This window comes from Eschrichtius robustus, chromosome 1 (genome assembly GCF_028021215.1).
Source record: "Eschrichtius robustus isolate mEscRob2 chromosome 1, mEscRob2.pri, whole genome shotgun sequence".
In the NCBI taxonomy this organism is placed as follows: domain Eukaryota; kingdom Metazoa; phylum Chordata; class Mammalia; order Artiodactyla; family Eschrichtiidae; genus Eschrichtius; species Eschrichtius robustus.
The window spans coordinates 147,142,815-147,157,148 of NC_090824.1; positions in this window are offsets into that span (position 1 = coordinate 147,142,815).

Sequence of the window (14,334 nt, forward strand, 5' to 3'; positions counted from 1 at the left end):
TGGCTTCTTCTGAGGACCCACTCCTTGGCTTCGGTTGTCCGTTCCCTGTGTCTTTTCATGGACTTTCTCTGTGTCTAAATTTCCTCTTCTTACAACACCAGTCATACTGGATTTGGGCACACCTTAAAGCCCTTATTTTAACTTAATTACCTCTTCAAAGACCCTGTCTTCAAATACAGTCATATTCTGAGGTACTGGGGCTAGGATTTCAACAAATGAATTTTCAGGGACATGATTCAGCCCATAACTTAGGGTCAAATTTTTTTTTCTTATGTATGTCCAATGGACCTCTTACATTCATTGAAAATAATGTTTTTCTTTCTTATTTTGGTACCAAATTAATCAGAAATTAAGTATCCATACATATGTGAGTCTTATTTCTCAACATCCTCTTCTGTTACTGTCTTCATAAGTCTTACAGTAACAATACTGTTTTAATGACTTTGGGTTTTTTATGTCTTGCTACTCATGGAAAAAAAATCTTTCTACTTGTCCTTCTTCTTTAACAGGATCTTGGCTAATCTTTTTCTTTTTTCTTTTAATTTTTAGATTTTATTTATTCTTTTATACAGCAGGTTCTTATTAGTCATCAATTTTATACACATTAGTGTATACATGTCAATCCCAATCACCCAATTCAGCACACCACCATCCCCACCCCCTGCGGCTTTCCCCTCTTGGTGTCCATAAGTTTGTTCTCTACATCTGTGTCTCAACTTCTGCCCTGTAAACCTGTTCATCTGTACCATTATTCTAGGTTCCACATACATGCGTTAATATACGATATTTGTTTGTCTCTTTCTGACTTACTTCACTCTGTATGACAGTCTCTAGATCCATCCACGTCTCAACAAATGACTCAGTTTCATTCCTTTTTATGGCTGAGTAATATTCCATTGCATATATGTACCACATCTTCTTTATCCATTCATCTGTTGATGGGCATTTAGGTTGCTTCCATGACCTGGCTATTGTAAATAGTGTTGCAATGAACATTGGGGTGCATGTGGCTTTATGAATTATGGTTTTCTCTGGGTATATGCCCAGTAGTGGGATTGCTGGATCATATGGTAATTCTATTTTTAGTTTTTTAAGGAACCTCCATACTGTTCTCCATAGTGACTGTATCAATTTACATTCCCACCAACAGTGCAAGAGGGTTCCCTTTTCTCCACACCCTCTCCAGCATTTGTTGTCTGTAGATTTTCTGATGATGCCCATTCTAACTGGTGTGAGGTGATACCTCATTGTAGTTTTGATTTGCATTTCTCTAATAATTAGTGATGTTGAGCAGTTTTCATGTGCTTATTGGCCATCTGTATGTCTTCTTTGGAGAAATGTCTATTTAGGTCTTCTGCCCATTTTAGAATTGGGTTGTTTGTTTCTTTAATATTGAGCTGCATGAGCTGTTTATATATTTTGGAGATTAATCCTTTGTCCATTGATTCATATGCAAATATTTTCTCCCATTCTGAGGGTTGTCTTTTCGTCCTGTTTATGGTTTCCTTTGCAGTGCAAAAGCTTTGAAGTTTCATTAGGTCCCATTTGTTTATTTTTGTTTTTATTTCCATTACTATAGGAGGTGGATCAAAAAAGATCTTGCTGTGATTTATGTCAAAGAGTGTTCTTCCTATGTTTTCCTCTAAGAGATTTACAGTGTCCGGTCTTACATTTAGGTCTCTAATCCATTTTGAGTTTATTTTTGTGTATGATGCTAGGGAGTCTTCTAATTTCATTCTTTTACATGTAGCTGTCCAGTGTTCCCAGCACCACTTTTTTTTTTTTCACAATAATATGTTAATAATTGTCATTTAATTATATATAAATAAAAAATTAAAATACTTAACAACAATGTCGTTAAATGGGGTAAGGGATGATCAGCTTAAAGAATTCTAACATCTTTGTAATTTCATGGGTAGTTTACGGAAAATAGAGATATAAGATATATTTTTTTATTTTTTTATTTTATTTTTATTTTTTTAAAATTTTATTTATTTATTTATTTATTTTAACATCTTTATTGAAGTATAATTGACTTACAATGGTGTGTTAGCTTCTGCTTTATAACAAAGTGAATCAGTTATACATATACAATATGTTCCCATTTCTCTTCCCTCTTGCATCTCCCTCCCTCCCACCCTCCCCATCCCACCCCTCTAGGTGGTCACAAAGCACCGAGCTGATCTCCCTGTGCTATGCAGCTACTTCCCACTAGTTATCTATTTTACATTTGGTAGTGTATATATGTCCATGACACTCTCTTACCCTGTCACATCTCACCCCACCCCCTCCCCATATCCTCAAGTCCATTCTCTAGTAGGTCTGTGTCTTTATTCCCGTCTTGCCCCTAGGTTCTTCACGGCCTTTTTTTTTTTTTTTTCCCTTAGATTCCGTATATATGTGTTAGCATACTGTATTTATTTTTCTCTTTCTGACTTACTTCACTCTGTATGACAGACTCTAACTCCATCCACCTCATTACAAATACCTCCATTTCATTTCTTTTTATGGCTGAGTAATATTCCATTGTATATATGTGCCACATCTTCTTTATCCATTCATCTGTCGATGGACATTTAGGTTGCTTCCATGTCCTGGCTATTGTAAATAGCGCTGCAATGAACATTTTGGTACATGACTCTTTTTGACCTATGGTTTTCTCAGGGTATATGCCCAGTAGTGGGATTGCTGGGTCGTATGGTAGTTCTATTTGTAGTTTTTTAAGGAACCTCCATACTGTTCTCCATAGTGGCTGTATCAATTTACATTCCCACCAACAGTGCAAGAGTGTTCCCTTTCCTCCACACCCTCTCCAGCATTTATTGTTTCTAGATTTTTTGATGATGGCCATTCTGACCGGTGTGAGACGATATCTCATTGTAGTTTTGATTTGCATTTCTCTAATGATTAATGATGTTGAGCATTCTTTCATGTGTCTGTAGGCCATCTGTATATCTTCTTTGGAGAAATGTCTATTTAGGTCTTCTGCCCATGTTTGGATTGGGTTGTTGGTTTTTTTGTTATTGAGCTGCATGAGCTGCTTGTAAATCTTGGAGATTAATCCTTTGTCAGTTGCTTCATTTGCAAATATTTTCTCCCATTCTGATGGTTGTCTTTTGGTCTTGTTTATGGTTTCCTTTGCTGTGCAAAAGCTTTTAAGTTTCATTAGGTCCCATTTGTTTATTTGTGTTCTTATTTCCATTTCTCTGGGAGCTGGGTCAAAAAGAATCTTGCTGTGATGTATGTCATAGAGTGTTCTGCCTATGTTTTCCTCTAAGAGTTTGATAGTGTCTGCCCTTACACTTAGGTCTTTAATCCATTTTGAGTTTATTTTTGTGCATGGTGTCAGGGAGTGTTCTAATTTCATACTTTTACATGTACCTGTCCAATTTTCCCAGCACCACTTATTGAAGAGGCTGTCTTTTCTCCACTGTATATGCTTGCCTCCTTTATCAAAGATAAGGTGACCATATGTGTGTGGGTTTATCTCTGGGCTTTCTATCCTGTTCCATTGATCTATATTTCTGTTTTTGTGCCAGTACCAAACTGTCTTGATTACTGACGCTTTGTAATATAGTCTGAAGTCAGGGAGCCTGATTCCCCCAGCTCCATTTTTCGTTCTCAAGATTGCTTTGGCTATTCGGGGTCTTTTGTGTTTCCATACAAATTGTGAAATTTTTTGTTCTAGTTCTGTGAAAAATGCCAGTGGTAGTTTGATAGGGATTGCATTGAATCTGTAGATTGCTTTGGGTAGTAGAGTCATTTTCACAATGTTGATTCTTCCAATCCAGGAACATGGTATATCTCTCCATCTATTTGTATCATCTTTAATTTCTTTCATCAGTGTCTTATAATTTTCTGCATACAGGTCTTTTGTCTCCTTAGGCAGGTTTATTCCTAGATATTTTATTCTTTTTGTTGCAATGGTAAATGGGAGTGTTTTCTTAATTTCACTTTCAGATTTTTCGTCATTAGTGTATAGCAATGCAAGAGATTTCTGTGCATTAATTTTGTATCCTGCTACTTTACCAAATTCATTGATTAGCTCTAGTAGTTTTCTGGTAGCATCTTTAGGATTCTGTATGTATAGTATCATGTCATCTGCAAATAGTGACAGCTTTACTTCTTCTTTTCCGATTTGGATTCCTTTTATTTCTTTGTCTTCTCTGATTGCTGTGGCTAACACTTCCAAAACTATGTTGAATAATAGTGGTGAGAGTGGACAACCTTGTCTTGTTCCTGATCTTAGTGGAAATGGTTTCAGTTTTTCACCATTGAGGACAATGTTGGCTGTGGCTTTGTCATATATGGCCTTTATTATGTTGAGGAAAGTTCCCTCTATGCCTACTTTCTGCAGGGCTTTTATCATAAATGGGTGTTGAATTTTGTCGAAAGCTTTCTCTGCATCTATTGACATGATCATATGGTTTTTCTACTTCAATTTGTTAGTATGGTTTATCACATTGATTGATTTGCGTATATTGAAGTATCCTTGCATTCCTGTGATAAACCCCACTTGATCATGGTGTATGATCCTTTTAATGTGCTGTTGGATTCTGTTTGCTAGTATTTTGTTGAGGATTTTTGCATCTATGTTCATCAGTGATATTGGCCTGTAGTATTCTTTCTTTGTGACATCTTTGTCTGGTTTTGGTATCAGGGTGATGGTGGCCTCGTAGAATGAGTTTGGGAGTGTTCCTCCCTCTGCAATATTTTGGAAGAGTTTGAGAAGGATGGGTGTTAGCTCGTCTCTAAATGTTTGATAGAATTCACCTGTGAAGCCATCTGGTCCTGGGCTTTTGTTTGTTGGAAGGTTTTTAATCACAGTTTCAATTTCAGTGCTTGTGATTGGTCTGTTCATATTTTCTATTTCTTCCTGGTTCAGTCTCGGCAGTTTGTGCATTTCTAAGAATCTGTCCATTTCTTCCAGGTTGTCCATTTTATTGGCATAGAGTTGCTTGTAGTAATCTCTCATGATCTTTTGTATTTCTGCAGTGTCACTGGTTACTTCTCCTTTTTCATTTCTAATTCTATTGATTTGAGTCTTCTTCCTTTTTCTCTTGATGAGTCTGGCTAATGGTTTATCAATTTTGTTTATCTTCTCAAAGAACCAGCTTTTAGTTTCATTGATTTTTGCTATTGTTTCCTTCATTTCTTTTTCATTTATTTCTGACCTGATCTTTATAATTTCTTTCGTTCTGCTGGCTTTGGGGTTTTTTTGTTCTTCTTTCTCTAATTGCTTCAGGTGCAAGGTTAGGTTGTTTATTCGAGATGTTTCCTGTCTCTTGAGGTAGGCTTGTATTGCTATAAACTTCCCTCTTAGCACTGCTTTTGCTGCGTCCCATAGGTTTTGGGTCGTCGTATCTCCATTGTCATTTGTTTCTAGGTATTTTTTGATTTCCCCTTTGATTTCTTCAGTAATCACTTCGTTATTAAGTAATGTATTGTGTAGCCTCCATGTGTTTGTATTTTTTACAGATCTTTTCCTGTAATTGATATCTAGTCTCATAGCGTTGTGGTCGGAAAAGATACTTGATACGATTTCAATTTTCTTAAATTTACCAAGGCTTGATTTGTGACCCAAGATATGATCTATCCTGGAGAATGTTCCATGAGCACTTGAGAAAAATGTGTATTCTGTTGTTTTTGGGTGGAATGCCCTATAAATATCAATTAAGTCCATCTTGTTTAATGTATCATTTAAAGCTTGTGTTTCCTTATTTATTTTCACTTTGGATGATCAGTCCATTGGTGAAAGTGGGGTGTTAAAGTCCCCTACTATGACTGTGTTGCTGTCAATTTCCCCTTTTATGGCTGTTAGTATTTGCCTTATGTATTGAGGTGCTCCTATGTTGGGTGCATAAATATTTACAATTGTTATAGATTCCTCTTGGATTGATCCCTTGATCATTATATAGTGTCCTTCTTTGTCTCTTGTAATAGTCTTTATTTTAAAGTCTATTTTGTCTGATATGAGAATTGCTACTGCAGCTTTCTTTTGATTTCCATTTGCATGGAATATCTTTTTCCATCCCCTCACTTTCAGTCTGTATGTGTCTCTAGGTCTGAAGTGGGTCTCTTGTAGACAGCATATATATGGGTCTTGTTTTTGTATCCATTCAGCCAGCCTGTGTCTTTTGGTGGGAGCATTTAATCCATTTACATTCAAGGTAATTATTGATATGTATGTTCCTATTCCCATTTTCTTAAATGTTTTGGGTTTGTTATTGTAGGTGTTTTCCTTCTCTTGTGTTTCTTGCCTAGAGAAGTTCCTTTAGCATTTGTTGTAAAGCTGGTTTGGTGGTGCTGAACTCTCTCAGCTTTTGCTTGTCTGTAAAGGTTTTAATTTCTCCATCGAGTCTGAATGAGATCCTTGCTGGGTAGAGTAATCTTGGTTGTAGGTTTTTCTCCTTCATCACTTTAAGTATATCCTGCCACTCCCTTCTGGCTTGCAGACTTTCTGCTGAAAGATCAGATGTTAACCTTATGGGGATTCCCTTGTGTGTTATTTGTTGTTTTTCCCTTGCTGCCTTTAATATGTTTTCCTTATATTTAATTTTTGACAGTTTGATTAATATGTGTCTTGGCGTGTTTCTCCTTGGGTTTATCCTGTATGGGACTCTCTGTGCTTCCAGGACTTGATTAACTATTTCCTTTCCCATATTAGGGAAGTTTTCAACTATAATCTCTTCAAATATTTTCTCAGTCCCTTTCTTTTTCTCTTTTTCTTCTGGGACCCCTATAATTCGAATGTTGGTGCATTTAATGTTGTCCCAGAGGTCTCTGAGACTGTCCTCAGTTCTTTTCATTCTTTTTTCTTTATCCTGCTCTGCAGTAGTTATTTCCACCATTTTATCTTCCAGGTCACTTATCCTTTCTTCTGCCTCAGTTATTCTGCTATTGATCCCATCTAGAGTATTTTTAATTTCATTTATTGTGTTTTTCATCATTGCTTGGTTCCTCTTTAGTTCTTCTACGTCCTTGTTAAATGTTTCTTGCATTTTGTCTATTCTATTTCCAAGATTTTGGATCATCCTTACTATCATTATTCTGAATTCTTTTTCAGGTAGACTACCTATTTCCTCTTCATTTGTTAAATCTGGAGTGTTTTGACCCTGCTCCTTCATCTGCTGTGTGTTTTTCTGTCGTCTCATTTTGCTTATCTTACTGTGTTTGGGGTCTCCTTTTCACAGGCTGCAGGTTCGTAGTTCCTGTTGTTTTTGGTATCTGTCCCCAGTGGCTAAGGTTGGTTCAGTGGGTTGTGTAGGCTTCCTGGTGGAGGGAACTAGTGCCTGAGCTCTGGTGGATGAGGCTGGATCTTGTCTTTCTGGTGGGCACATCCACGTCTGGTGGTGTATTTTGGGGTGTCTGTGGCCTTATTATGATTTTAGGCAGCCTCTCTGCTAATGGATGGGGCTGTGTTCCTGTCTTGCTAGTTGTTTGGCATAGGGTGTTCAGCACTGTAGCTTGCTGGTCATTGAGTGATGTTGGGTCTTGATGTTGAGATGGAGATCTCTGAGAGATTTTTGCCGTTTGGTATTACGTGGAGCTGGGAGGTCTCTTGTGGACCAGTGTCCTGAAGTTGGCTCTCCCACCTCAGAGGCACGGCCCTGATGCCTGGCTGGAGCACCAAGAGACTTTCGTCCACACGGCTCAGAGTAAAAGGGAGAAAAAATAGAAAGAAAGAAAGAATGAAAGAGGCTATAATATAGTGAAGTAAAATAAAGCTATTGTAAAGCAAAGCTATACAGACAAAATCTCACCCAGAAGCATATACATATACACTCACAAAAAAAAAGGAACAGGGGAAAAATTAATATATCCTGCTCCCAAAGTCCACCTCCTGAATTTGGGATGATTCGTTGTCTATTCAGGTATTCAACAGATGCAGGCACATCAAGTTGTTTGTGGAGTTTTAATCCGCTGCTTCTGAGGCTGCTGGGAGAGATTTCCCCTTCTCTTCCCTGTTCACACATCTCCTGGGGTTCAGCTTTGGATTTGGACCCGCCTCTGCGTGTAGGTCGCCTGAGGGCCTCTATTCCCCACCCAGACAGAACAGGGTTAAAGGAGCAGCTGCTTCGGGGGCGCTGGCTCACTCAGGCCGCGGGGAGGGAGGGGTACGGAGGAGGCGGGGCGAGCCTGCGGCAGCAGAGGCCGGCGTGACTTTGCACCAGCCTGAGGCGCGCAGTGTGTTCTCCCGGGGAATTTGTCTGGGGATCACGGGACCCTGGCAGTGGCGGGCTGCACCGGCTCCCGGGAGGGGCGGTGTGGAGAGTGACCTGTGCTCACACACAGGCTTTTTGGAGGCGGCAGCAGCAGCCCTAGCGTCTCACGCCCATCTCTGGGATCCGCGCTGATCGCCGCGGCTCACGCCCTTCTCTGGAGTTCGTTTAGGCGGCGCTCTGAATCCCCTCTCCTTGCGCGCAGCGAAACAAAGAGGCAAGAAAAAGTCTCTTGCCTCTTCGTCAGCTGCAGACCTTTTCCCGGTCTCCCTCCCAGCCAGCTGTGGTGCGCTAACCCCTTCAGGCTGTGTTCACGCCGCCAACCCCAGTCCTCTCCCTGCGATCCGACCGAAGCCGAGCCTCCGCTCCCAGCCCCGCCCGCCCCGGCGGGTGAGCAGACAAGCCTCTCGGGCTGGTGAGCGCTGCTCAGCGCCGAGCCTCTGTGCGGGAGTCTCTCTGTTTTTTCCTCTGCGCCCCTGTTGCTGTGGGATCCGCGCTGTTAGCTGCGGCTCGCGCCCGTCTCTGAAGTTCGTTTAGGTGGCGCTCTGAATCCCCTCTCCTCGCGCACCAGGAAACAAAGAGGGAAGAAAAAGTCTCTTGCCTCTTCGGCAGCTGCTGGCTTTTTCTCGAACTCCCTCCCGGCTAGCTGTGGTGCGCTAACCCCTTCAGGCTGTGTTCACGCCGCCAATCCCAGTCCTCTCCCTGCGATCCAACCGAAGCCCGAGCCTCAGCTCCCAGCCCCCGCCCGCCCTGGCGGGGGAGCAGACAAGCCTCTCGGGCTGGTGAGTGCTGGTCGGCACCGCTCCTCCGTGCGGGAGCCTCTCTGCTTTGCCCTCCGCACCCCTGTGGCTGCGCTCTCCTCCGTGGCTCCGAAGCTTCCCCCCTCTGCCACCCGCAGTCTCTGCCCGCGAAGGGGCTTCCTAGTGCGTGGAAATCTTTCCTCCTTCACAGCTCCCTCCCACTGGTGCAGGCGCCGTCCCTATTCTTTTGTCTCTGTTATTTCTTTTTTCTTTTGCCCTACCCAAGTACGGGGGGAGTTTCTTGCCTTTTTGGAGGTCGGACGTTTTCTGCCAGCGTTCAGTGGGTGTTCTGTAGGAGCAGTTCCACGTGTAGATGTATTTCTACTGTATCTGTGGGAAGGAAGGTGATCTCCGCGTCTTACTCTTCTGCCATCTTCTCTCCTCCCCCCCCCAGCACCACTTATTGAAGACACTGTCTTTTCTCCATTGTACATCCTTGCCTCCTTTATCATAGATTAGTTGACCATAGGTGCATGGGTTCATCTCTGGGCTTTCTATCTTGTTCCATTGATCTATGTTTCTGTTTTTGTGCCAGTACCATATTGCCTTGATTACTGTAGCTTTGTAGTATAGTCTGAAGCCAGGGAGTCTGATTCCTCCAGCTCCGTTTTTTTCCCTCAAGACTGCTTTGGCTATTCGGGGTCTTTTGTGACTCCATACAAATTTTAAGATTTTTTGTTCTAGTTCCATAAAAAATGCCATTGATAATTTGATAGGGATTGCTTTGAGTAGTATAGTCAATTTCACAGAATTGATTCTTCCAATCCAAGAACATGGTACATCTCTCCATCTGTTGGTATCATCTTTAATTTCTTTCATCAGTGTCTTATAGTTTTCTGCATACAGGTCTTTTGTCTCCCTAGGTAGGTTTATTCCTAGGTATTTAATTCTTTTTGTTGCAATGGTAAATGGGAGTGTTTCCTTAATTTCTCTTTCAGATTTTTCATCATTAGTGTATAGGAATGCAAGAGATTTCTGTGCATTAATTTTGTATCCTGCAAATTTACCAAATTCATTGATTAGCTCTAGTAGTTTTCTCGTGGCATCTTTAGGATTCTCTATGTATAGTATCATGTCATCTGCAAACAGTGACAGTTTTACTTCTTCTTTTCCAATTTGGATTCCTTTTCTTTCTTTTTCTTCTCTGATTGCTGTGGCTAGGACTTCCAAAACTATGTTGAATAATAGTGGTGAGAGTGGACATTCTTGTTTTGCTCCTGATCTTAGAGGAAATGCTTTCAGTTTTTCACCATTGACACTGATGTTTGCTGTGCATTTGTCATATATGGCCTTTATTATGTTGAGGTAGTTTCCCACTATGCCCACTTTCTGGAGAGTTTTTATCATAAATGGGTGTTGAATTTTCTCAAAAGCTTTTTCTGCATCTATTGAGAATATCCTATGGTTTTTCTTCTTCAATTTGTTAATATGGTGTATCACATTGATTGTTTTGTGTATATTGAAGAATCCTTGTATCCCTGGGATAAATCCCAGTTGATCATGGTGTGTGATCCTTTTAATGTGTTGGTGGATTCTGCTTGCTAGTTTTTGTTGAGGATTTTTGCATCTATATTCATCAGTGATATTGGTCTCTAATTTTCTTTTTTTTGTAGTATCTTTGTCTGGTTTTGGTATCAGGGTGATGGTGGCCTCATAGAATGAGTCTGGGAGTATTCCTTCCTCTGCGATTTTTTGGAAGAGTTTGAGAAGGATGGGTGTTAGCTCTTCTCTAAATGTTTGATAGAATTCACCTGTGAAGCCATCTGGTCCTGGACTTTTGTTTGTTGGAAGATTTTTAATCACAGTTTCAATTTCATTACTTGTGATTGGTCTGTTCATATTCTCTGTTTCTTCCTGGTTCAGTCTTGGAAGGTTATACCTTTCTAAGAATTTGTCCATTTCGTCCAGGTTGTCTGCTTTATTGGCATAGAGTTGCTTGTCTCTTAGGATGCTTTGTATTTTTGCAGTGTCTGTTGTAACTTCTCCTTTTTCCTTTCTAATTTTATTGATTTTTTGTCCTCTCCCTCTTATGCTTGATGAGTCTGGCTCATGGTTTATCAATTTTGTTTATCTTCTCAAAGAACCAGATTTTAGTTTTATTGATCTTTGCTATTGTTTTCTTTGTTTCTATTTCATTTATTTCTGCTCTGATGTTTATGATTTCTCTCCTTCTGCTAACTTTGGGTTTTGTTTGTTCTTCTTTCTCTAGTTCCTTTAGGTGTAAGGTTAGATTGTTGATTTGAGATGTTTGTTGTTTCTTGAGGTTGGATTGTATAGCTATAAACTTTCCTCTTAGAACTGCTTTTGCTGCATTCCATAGGTTTTGGATCGTCATGTTCTCATTGTCATTTGTCTCTAGGTATTTTTTGATTTCTTCTTTGATTTCTTCAGTGATCTCTTGGTTATTTAGTAACGTATTGTTTAGCCTCCATGTGTTTGTCTTTTTTACGTTTTTTTCCCTGTAATTGATTTCTAATCTCATTGCATTGTGGTCAGAAAAGATGCTTGATATGATTTCAATTTTCTTACATTTACTGAGGTTTGATTTGTGACCCAAGATGTGATCTATCCTGGAGAATGTTCCATGTGCACTTGAGAAGAAAATGTATTCTTCTGTCTTTGGATGGAATGTCCTATAAATATCAATTAAATCTATCAGTTCTATTGTGTCATTTAAAGCTTCTGTTTCCTTATTTATTTTCATTTTGGATGATCTGTCCATTGGTGTAAGTGAGGTGTTAAAGTCCCCTTCTATTATTGTGTTACTGTCGATTTCCTCTTTTATAGCTGTTAGCAGTTGCCTTATGTATTGAGGTGCTCCTATGTTTGGTGTATATATATTTATAATTGTTATATCTTCTTGGATTGATCCCTTGATCATTATGTAGTGTCCTTCCTTGTCTCTTGTAATATTCTTTATTTTAAAGTCTATTTTATCTGATAAGAGTATTGCTACTCCAGCTTTCTTTTGATTTCCACTTGCATGGAATATCTTGTTCCAACCCCTCACTTTCAGTCTCTATGTGTCCCTAGGTCTGAAGTGGGTCTCTTGTAGACAGCATATATATGGGTCTTGTTTTTGTATCCATTCCGCAAACCTGTGTCTTTTGCTTAGAGCATTTAATCCATTCACGTTTAAGGTAATTATCGATATGTATGTTCCTATTACCATTTTCTTAATAGTTTTGGGTTTGTTTTTGTAGGTCCTTTTCTTCTCTTGTGTTTCCCACTTAGAGAAGTTCCTTTAGCATTCCTTGTAGAGCTGGTTTGGTGGTGCTGAATTCTCTTAGCTTTTGCTTGTCTGTAAAGTTTTTGATTTCTCCATCGAATCTGAATGACATCCTTGCCGGGTAGAGTAATCTTGATTTTAGGTTCTTCCCTTTCATCACTTTAAATATCATGCCACTCCCTTCTGGCTTGTAGAGTTTCTGCTGAGAAATCAGCTGTTAACCTTCTGGGAGTTCCTTTGTATGTTATTTGTCATTTTTTCCTTGCTGCTTTCAATAATTTTTCTTTGTCTTTAATTTTTGCCAATTTGATTACTATGTGTCTCGGCATGTTTCTCCTTGTGTTTATTCTGTATGGGACTCTGTGTCCTTCCTGGACTTGGGTGGCTATTTCCTTTCCCATATTAGGGAAGTTTTTGACTACAATCTCTTCAAATACTTTCTCAGGTCCTTTCTCGCTCTCCTCTCCTCTGTGACCCCTATAATGCAAATGTTGTTGCATTTAATTGTTGTCCCTTGTGGTCTCTTAGGCTGTCTTCATTTCTTTTCATTCTTTTTTCTTTATTCTGTTCTGCAGCTGTGAATTCCACCATTCTGTCTTCCAGGTCACCTATCCGTTCCTCTGCCTCAGTTATTCTGGTATTGATTCCTTCTAGTGTAGTTTTCATTTCAGTTATTGTATTGTTCATCTCTGTTTGTTTGTTCTTTAATTCTTCTAGGTCTTTGTTAAACATTTCTTGCATCTTCTCGATCTTTGCCTCATTTCTTTTTCCGAGGTCCTGGATCATCCTCACTATCATTATTCTGAATTCTTTTTCTGGAAGGTTGCTTATCTCTACTTTATTTAGTTGTTTTTTGGGGGTTTTATCTTGTTGCTTCATCTGGTACATAGCCCTCTGCCTTTTCATCTTGTCTCTCTTTCTGTGAATGTGGTTTTTGTTCCCCAGGCTGCAGGATTGTAGTTCTTCTTGCTTCTGCTGTCTGCCCTCTGGTGGATGAGGCTATCTAAGAGGATTGTGTAAGTTTCCTGATGGGAGGGACTCAGATCGTGGCTAATCTTGATCCTTGTTATTTCCACACAGAAAGGAATTTTGTCAAGTCTCCCCAACTCCCCAAAACAAACTTGTTAGTATTTGATTAGGATGGCATTGACTTTATTGACCAAAATGGGGGAAATTTACATCTTAAAAATACTGAGTTTTCTGATGTGTCACCTTGGCACATGCCTCCATTATTTAGTTCTTTTCTAATTTATGTTAACAGTATTCATACTCCCCATGTAGAGATTGTGCACATTTTCATTAGATTTATTCCTGGTTTTGAAATTTCTGTTATCATTGTACATTGTATCATATTGCAAAATTTTATTTTTTAGTGGTATGTTGGTGGTATGTAGAATTTTAGTTAATTTTGTTTCTATTGACTTTAGATTACCAAACTTGCTGACCTCACTTATTAATCAATAATTTACCTGTAAATTTCTTTGAATTTTCTAGAAATATAATCATAAATGAGATGACTGTTTTATCTCTTCTTTTCTAATCCTCCTAATTTTCATTCCTTTCCCTTTACTTACTGAATTGACATTTTCTTTTCTTTTTTTTTTAACGTTTTTATTGTAGTATAATTGCTTTACAATGGTGTGTTAGTTTCTGCTTTATAACGAAGTGAATCAGTTGCACATATACATATATCCCCATAGCTATTCCCTCTTGTGTCTCCCTCCCTCCCACCCTCCCTATCCCACCCTCCTAGCTGGTCACAAAGCACTGAGCTGATCTCCCTGTGCTATGCGACTGCTTCCCACTAGCTATCTATTTTACATTTGTTAGTGTACATATGTCCATATATACACTACCACTCTCTCACTTTGTACCAGCTTACCCTTCCCTCTCCCCATGTCCTGACGTTCATTTTATAGTAGGTCTGTGTCTTTATTCCTGTCTTGCCCCTAGGTTCTTCATGACCATTTTTTTTAAATTCCATATATATGTGTTAGCATACTGTATTTGTTTTTCTCTTTCTGACTTACTTCACTCTGTATGACAATCTCTAGGTCCATCCACTACAAATAACTCAATTTCG